The sequence below is a fragment of the Triticum urartu genome, chromosome 7A (genome assembly GCF_056163025.1).
Source record: "Triticum urartu cultivar PI428250 chromosome 7A, HENAU_Tu73, whole genome shotgun sequence".
In the NCBI taxonomy this organism is placed as follows: domain Eukaryota; kingdom Viridiplantae; phylum Streptophyta; class Magnoliopsida; order Poales; family Poaceae; genus Triticum; species Triticum urartu.
Window position 1 is genome coordinate 607232450 of NC_141879.1, and position 9243 is coordinate 607241692.

Consider the following 9243-nt stretch of genomic DNA (forward strand, 5'->3'; position numbering starts at 1 on the left):
CAAAATACAATTTATCTCTATTTCAAAACCGAGGTCTGGCACCTCTACAAATCCCTGCTTCCCTCTATGAAGGGCCTATCCATTTACTTTTATGTTGAGTCATCACCCTCTTATTAAAAAGCATTAGCTGGAGAGCACAACTGTCATTTGCATTCATCATTGTTAATTTATATTGGGTATGACTATGATTGGATCTCTTTTACCATGAATTACAATGTCTAGTCAGTCCTTGATCTTTAAAGGTGCTCTGCATTTATGTCTGGCGGTCTCAGAAAGGGCTAGCGAGATACCATCTTGTTATATCATATTATGATTGTTTTGAGAAAGTGTTGTCATCCAAGATTTATTATTATGACTTGCTAGTTGATTATGCTATTGATATGAGTAATTATGAGACCTGAGAATTATTGCAAATATGGTTAGTCATGATCTATGCTGAAAACTTGAATGCTGGCTTGACATAGTTACAATAACAAGAGCAAACAGAGTTTGTAAAAGTTTTTCTTTCTTTCTTTCAGTTTGTCAACTGAATTGCTTGAGGACAAGCAAGGGTTTAAGCTTGGGGGAGTTGATATGTCTCCATCGTATCTACTTTTCCAAACACTTTTGCCCTCGTTTTGGACTCTAACTTTTATGATTTGAATGGAACTAACCCGTACTGACGCTGTTTTCAGCAGAATTGCCATGGTGTTGTTTTATGTGCAGAAAACAAATATTCTCGGAATGACCTGAAACTCCACGGAACATCTTAGAAAAAATAATAAAAAATCGTCGCCAAAGATGAAGACCAGGGGGCCCACACCCTAGGGGGGCCCCCTAGGGCGTGCCCCCCTACCTCGTGGGCCCCCTGGATGCCCTCCGATGCCAACTCCAACTCTCTATATTTGCTTTTGGAGAGAAAAAAACAGGGAGAAGAAATCATCGCGTTTTACGATGCGGAGCCACCGCCAAGCCCTAAAACCTCTCAGGAGGGCTGATCTGGAGTTCGTTCGGGGCTCCAAAGAGGGGGATTCGTCGCCGTCGTCATCATCAACCATCCTCCATCACCAATTTCATGATGCTCACCGCCGTGCGTGAGTAATTCCATCGTAGGCTTGTTGGACGGTGATGGGTTGGATGATTTTTATCATGTAATCGAGTTAGTTTTGTTAGGGTTTGATCCCTAGTATCCACTATGTTCTGAGATTGATGTTGCTATGACTTTGCTATGCTTAATGCTTGTCACTAGGGCCCGAGTGCCATGATTTCAGATCTGAACCTATTATGTTTTCATGAATATATGTGAGTTCTTGATCCTATCTTGCAAGTCTATAGTCACCTACTATGTGTTATGATCCAGCAACCCCAAAGTGACAATAATCGGGACCACTCCCGGTAATGACCATAGTTTGAGGAGTTCATGTATTCACTATGTGCTAATGCTTTGTTCTGGTTCTCTATTAAAAGGAGGCCTTAATATCCCTTAGTTTCCAATAGGACCCCGCTGCCACGGGAGGGTAGGACAAAAGATGTCATGCAAGTTCTTTTCCATAAGCACGTATGACTATATACGGAATACATGCCTATATTACATTGATGAATTGGAGCTAGTTCTGTGTTACCCTATGTTATGACTGTTTCATGATGAACCGCATCCGGCATAATTATCCATCACTGATCCGGTGCCTACGAGTTTTCCATATACTGGTTCCCGCTTATTTACTTTCCCGTTGCTACTGTTACAATCATTACGAAATACCAAAAACATTACTTTTGCTGTCTTTACTTTTGTTGCTGCTACCTCCACTATCATATTACTTTGCTACTAAACACTTTGTGCAGATACTAAGTTTCCAGGTGTGGTTGAATTGACAACTCAGCTGCTAATACTTGAGAATATTCTTTGGCTCCCCTTGTGTCGAATCAATAAATTTGGGTTGAATACTCTACCCTCGAAAGCTGTTGCGATCCCCTATACTTGTGGGTTATCACTAACCTATTGACCCAGTGCCAAGTGCCAGTTCCTGTTTTTTGCTTGTTTTTTACATCGCAGAAAATCAATATCAAACAGAGTGTTGTCCAAACACCGCGGAACTTTTTGGAGATTTTTTATGGACCAGAACACCCAAGATGGGCCAGAGCAGCACCTGGGGGGTCTCCTGGGGGGGGGGGCACAACCCACCAGGGCGCGCCTAGGCCCACAGGCGCGCCCAGGTGGGTTGTGCCCACCTCGATGGCCTCCCGCACCCCCTCTTTACCCTATAAATTCACAAATATTCCGAAAACCCTCGGGGTTAACCTAGATCAGAAGTTCCACCGTCACAAGGCTCTGTAGCCACCGAAAACAAATCTAGACCCTTTTCGGCACCCTGCCGGAGCGGGGGGGGGATCATCTTCGGTGGCTATCTTCATCATGCCGGCAGCCACCACGATGAGGAGGGAGTAGTCCACTGATACGTCTCCAACGTATCTATAATTTTTGATTGTTCTATGCTATTATATTATCAATCTTGGATGTTTTATAATCATTTTATAGTCATTTTATATCATTTTTTAGTACTAACCTACTGACATAGTGCCAAGTACCAGTTGCTGTTTTTTCCTTATTTTTTACATCACAGAAAATCAATATCAGACGGAGTCCAAATGCCACAAAACTTTACGAAGGATTTTTATGGGCCATAAGGAACACAACGGGCCCTGGCTGCGCCTGGGGGTGCCCCGAGGGGGGCACAACCCACCAGCGCGCGCGTGGGCCTACCCACCAGGGCGCGCTTGGGCAGGAGGCCCAGGCCCGCCTTGGTGGGTTGTGCCCACCTCAGGTGCCTCCGGACTGCCTCTTTGCTCTATAAATACCCCAATATTATTGAAACCCTAGGGGAGTCGACAAAATACTCATCCAGCCACCGCAGAGTCCAGAACCACCAGATCCAATCTAGACACCATCTCGGATGGAGTTCACCACCTCCATTGGTGCCGCTCCGATGATGCGTGAGTAGTTCTTTGTAGACCTTCGGGTCCGTAGTTAGTAGCTAGATGGCTTTCTCTCTCTCACTGAATTCTCAATGCAATGGTCTCTTGGAGATCCATATGATGTAACTCTTTTGCGATGTGTTTGTTGGGATCGATGAACTTTGAGTTTATGATCCGATCTATCTTTTTATATCCATGATTTCTTATAGCCTCGTATTTCTTCTCTAGTATTTGGGTTTTGTTTGGCCAACTTGATCTATTTATCTTGCAATGGGAAGAGGTGCTTTGTAGTGGGTTCGATCTTACGGTGCTTGATCCCAGTGACAGAAAGGGAAACGACACGTATGTATTGTTGCTACTAAGGATAAAATGATGGGGTCTATCTCTACATAGATAGATCTTGTCTACATCATGTCATCGTTCTTATTGCATTACTCCGTTTCTCGATGAACTTAATACGCTAGATGCATATTGCTGGATAGCGGTCGATGTGTGGAGTAATAGTAGTAGATGCAGGCAGGAGTCGGTCTACTAATCTTCGACGTGATGCCAATATAATGATCATTGCCTGGATATCGTCATAATTATATGAAGTTCTGTCAATTGCCCAATAGTAATTTGTTCACCCACTGTTTGCTATTTTTCTCGAGAGAAGCCACTAGTGAAACCTACGGCCCTCGGGTCTTTCTTCTCATATATTTGCCTTTGCGATATAATTTTCTCTTGCATTTATTGTCAGATCTATTAAACCAGAAATACAAAAATACCTTGCTGTGTTTTATTTCTATTTATTTTATTTGCGATCTATCTTTCAATCTACTACAAATTTATCTCAAGTCCGTTTCCCTATCTTGAGGCGCCGTACCCCGAAAGGGATTGACAACCCCTTTAACACATCGGGTTGCGAGGATTTGTTATCTGTGTGTAGGTGTTGTTTACGTTGTGTTGTTTGGTTCTCGTACTGGTTCGATAACCTTGGTTTCATATCTGAGGGAAATACCTACCGCCGTTGTGCTGCATCATCCCTTCCTCTTTGGGGAAATACCGACGTAGCTTCAAGTGACAACAAAAGGAATTTCTGGCGCCGTTGCCGGGGAGGATCTTCAAAATATACCAGGTTCCTAATCACAAATCTCATCTCCTCGCAATTTACATTATTTTCCATTTGCCTCTCGTTTTCCTCTCCCCCACTTCACAAAAATTTGCCGTTTTATTCGCCCTCTTTTTCGTTCGCCTTTTTCTTGTCAGATCTCTTGTTTGCTTGCGTTGCCATGTGCCTTCTATTTGCTTGCACCTTTGCTTGCTAAAAATCTATTGATATGGATCCTCATCCACTTGCTAATATTTTTAAAAAATCCAATTATCATGAACCAATTGCGAGTGAATTGAGTTTGCTAGATTATCTTTATGAAGTTTTGCTTGAGATTCATGAATCTGAAAATTGTGATGAAGTGTTAAAAAAAGAAATTTATAAAGTGGTTCACGATAGACAATTGAATCAAAAGCATGATTACAATCTTTACCTAATAATAAAGCATCTATTGCTTCTTACTCCTGTAAAATTTGGTACGTCAAAGTTTCATCCGTCGCTTCGGTAATTTCGTACGTCGTGTATTTGGGTGCCTCCCGTTTCTTTTTACCTCACCCGATGGAAATAATTGTTGCGTGGCTGGGCTTCCGCTTGGGCTCAGCCTAACGAAGCCACACAAGTGGGCTTCCAACATGGTGGGCCTCCAGCTACGTTAAGCCATTATAGGAAGCGAAAAACAAAATCGTTTGTCTCACGTATTCTGTATCGACTTGCATTGGAGAACGAACACAAGTCATCAGGAAATCTAAACTATGACGAGTCTCTCAAAAAAAATTCTAAACCCTGATGAGGCGCTATAAAAATAGGCTAATCCTCTTGATTTCTTCTTCACAACGCAACACGAGAATATATCGAAGAATTTGAGATCCGTGATGAGTTCGACTAGAAACGGGGTCGAGCAATGATGCAGAGGTGGAATTCATGAAGAGGTCGAGCAGTGATGCAGAGGTGGAGTTCATGAAGTGGACGGTGTCCCATGTCGAGGACTAGTGACGGGCTGAGGAAGCTACCGCTGATGTCAGAGATTGCTTGATCTTTTATTGTTTTTCGAAAAGGAGGTTATTCCCCGGCCTCTGCATCAGAATGATAGGCACGTCGAACAGCTACACGATGGCGGCTCAGGACGACTACATTTGCATGTGTGCGAGTCATGTACTACGTACGCCACATACGCGCCCGGCAAGGGATCTTCTGGGAGGTCATGGCGCCCGGGATGGGGGATAGAGCCACGACTACGAGGTCATGCTTGAGCGTAGCCCGGTTCATCAGCGCCACCGTCGTAATAATAATAAAGCAAGTATTGCTTCTGGTCATCCGTCTAATAATTACCCTTGAAGTTGCTATATATTACCGGTTATACCATGCATTAGTGAGAACGATTTGATTTTTTTCTCAAAGTTGACGTTGTTTTCAGATGTTTTATCAATATGATACCAATATATGTCACACACACACACTAGCGATGTAGTGACTATGGCCAATTTCTCCCACCCAGAAGACCACAGTTCGAATCCTCTCACACACTACCTCCCCAACGCATATGTTCATGGGCCGGGCCATGGGGCGTGGCGCCCCTTTTTTTCATTTCATTTTTTCTCTTTTCTTTTCTTATTTCTGTTTTCTATTACTTCTTTAAATTACATCGAGATCTACAAATTTCAAAAAGTTGTGACTTTTGAAAAAATGTTTGAGAAATCTTAAAATGTTTAAAAGTTTTAAAAATGTTCAAAACATCATAAAGTTTTTGTGGTTTCAAAAAATGTTGGTGATTTTACAAAAATATTGGCAAATTATTAAAAAAATCACGGTTTGGAAAAAATGTCGGGAAATAAAATCATATTCTTGATTTTGAAAAAATGATCATGTATTCAAAACATATTCGTGAATCTAAAAAAAGTCCATGAAATTTTAGAAAATACTCAAAAAGTTCAACATTTTAGTGAATTTCAATTTTTTGCCCTAATTTAAAAAAATCATCTATTCAAAAAATGTTCACGAATTTGAAAACTATTCATGTATTTAGTAAATGTTCAACTAAACAAAACAAATGTTTTTGAATTTTAAAAAGTGCGCAATTTAAAAAAATGTTTGTCAATTCAAAAAATTGTTCGTCCTTTCAAAAGTCTTTTATGTCTAGGTTTTGATTAGTTTTTTGAGTCTTTATATGCCTAGGTTTTGGGATTAGTTCATGGTAGATGAGATTAATTTTTGAAGTTTTAAACATTTCCTTGCGCTACACAATGACAAGTGTGTCGTGCGGTGGCAAGCTCAGTACCTTGGAATTTACCATGTCGAATGCATTGTGGTCACATGGACATCACGTCCATCATCAGCGAGGTTCGGAAGAAAGATAGATGGAAAAATGATGAGCCACCGTGTTATAATAGAGGACGCTCATTTGTCGAGGTATTGAGTCGAGTACTTATTTGGCCAGCATGTGATTTTTTATCTACCGTTGCAACACACGGGCACGTTTTCTAGTAATATTATTATAAACTCTGCTAATGTCAATGATATCCGAAACACCAAGCTTGGGGATGGTTGTGTTGTTATGTCCGCTACTTATTGCAATGATCATGATTGGGGTGATGATGATTCTTATGATCTTGATAGTTTATTTAAGCCCCATGATGAATATGTTTGCAATAATATTGAAAGTGGGTTCGTAAGAGTGTCAACTCTAGGTAAAAATAATCCCACATATTTGGAGAGTGTTCAATCTTATGAAATTTTTGATAAAAGTGGGTTCAGAGAGGTCATGACTTTAGTTGATGTTAATTATAAAAAATTTATGCATGTGGATCATGAAGAGAATGTTTTATATGATAGATATATTATTGAATTTGATTATGATCCTACATGTAATTATTTTGACAGAGGGAAATATGGTTCTAGAAATTTTCATGTTACTAAATTACCTCTTTTTATGTTGAGATTGCTATTGTTTCTTTCTTCTTCCTTGCATATGCTAGATATTTCTTACCTTGATGATTTGTTTACTTATAAAATTCCGATGCATAGCAAGTATGTTAGACTTAAATATTTTCGTCATATGTTCCATGATGCTCACTTTGTGTTTCAATTCTTATTTTTCGTGTGAGCATTGTTGAAATCTTATGCCTAGCTAGGGGAGTAAAACGATAGCGTTTGTTTGGAGGCAACCCAACGAATAAAAATAATTTTTGTCTTTCTCTTTCTGTTCTTAAGTGTTTGCACAATTATGCTACTGTTATGATTGTGTTTTTTATGTTTTAATTAGTGTTTGTGCCAAGTAAATCCTTTAGGATCTTCTTTGGTGATAGTTGTTTGATCTTGCTGAAAAAACATAAACTTTTGTAACGAAAATAATTCTCATTTTAACCAGAAAGCAACAAAATAAGCATTCCTTTTGCAGTAGATCAGTATACAACTTGCTCGGCCATCCTAATTTTTCAAGATTTTTGGAGTTACAGAATTATTCGAAATAGTCAGATTGCTACAGACTATTCTGTTTTGACAGATTCTGTTTTCTTTGTGTTGTGTGCTTATTTTGATGGCTCTATAGTTTTGTTTGATGAGTTTTTGCCATAGAAAAGTTGGAATATAGTAGATATAATACAAAAACAAAATATGAATTGGTTTGATACAGTACTTATAGTAGTGGTTTACTTTCTTATACTAATGGATCTCACAAAGGTTTTGTTGAGTTCTGTGTGATTGAAGTTTTCAAGTCTTGGGTTATCTTATGATGGATGAAGGAAGGATGGAAGAGCCTAAGCTTGGGGATGCCCCGGCATCCCAAGCTATTATCCAAAAATGAGCAACCAACTAAGCTTGGGGGTGCCCCGGAGTGGCATCCCCGCTTTCTTCCAACGATCATCGGTATTTTACTCGAAACTTTATTTTTATTCATCACATCATATGTGTTTTGCTTGGAGCTTCTTGTATGATATGAGTATTTGCTTGTTTTATTTTTCGTTTTAAGTCATAAATACTTGTTGGACACACCTATTTGGGAGAGCCAAAATTATGTCCTGACTTGTTAAAATTGCTCGCTACGCTTCACTTAAATTTTCACGAGCAATGGACTTGCTCTAGTGCTTCACTTATATATATTTTAGCACGGTGTGCTTAGTATTTTTCAAGAAATTCTCTCTTGCTTCACTTAAATTATTTGAGAGAAAGAATAAAAATTATGCTCATGATCTTCACTTATATTTGTTTGAGCTTATGAAAAGCAACACATGAAAATTAGTCCCAAAGTGATAGATATCCAAGAAGGATATAATAAAAACTTTCATGAAGATCATTGGACAAAATAAACTTGATTCGTAGTAATAGTTTTGAGATATGATGATGTGATATGTGAGTTATGTTGATGAGTAATTATGCTTTAGTAAGAATATTGGTGTTAAGGTTCGTGATTCCCTATGCAAGTACGAAAGTCAATAGTCATGCAATGAAATTATATCCTACTTGTGGTGCATTATTCGATGTTATTTATGCTTAATGCTTGCTTATGAGATTATCCGTTTCTTGGTTGGTCGCTTCTCAATCTTTTGCTAGCCATCATTTTTTGTTGGGGAACGCGGTATTTCAATTTTTTTCCTACGATCACACAAAATCTATCTAGGAGATGCATAACAACGAGAGGGGAGAGTGTGTCTACGTACCCTCATAGACCGAAAGCGGAAGCGTTAAGCAACGCGATTGATGTAGTCAAACGTCTTCGCAATCCAACCGATCAAATATCGAACGTACGACACCTCTGCAATCTACACACGTTCAACACAGTGACGTCCCCCGATCTGTTGATCTAGCTGAGGTCGATGGAGAGTTTCGTCAGCACGATGGTGCGGTGACGGTGATGATGAAGTTACCGGCACAGGGCTTTGCCTAAGCACTGCAACGATATGACCGAGGTGTGTTTCTATGGAGGGGGCACCGCACATGGCTACGAGAAACTTTGGCGTGTCCTTGGGGTGCCCCCTTCCCACTTATATAAAGGGGGGAAGGAGGAGGAGGCCGACCAAGGGGAGGAGGCCTGCCATGGGGGTGCAATCCTACTCCAAGTAGGATTCGGCCCCCCTTTCCTATTCCAACAAGGAGAAGGGGGGAGGTGAAGGAGGAGAGAAGGAAAGGGGGGCGCCCCCTAGTCCAATTCGGTTTGGGCTAGGGGGCGCATGCCCAGCCTTGGCCTGCTTCCTCTCTTTCCACCAATA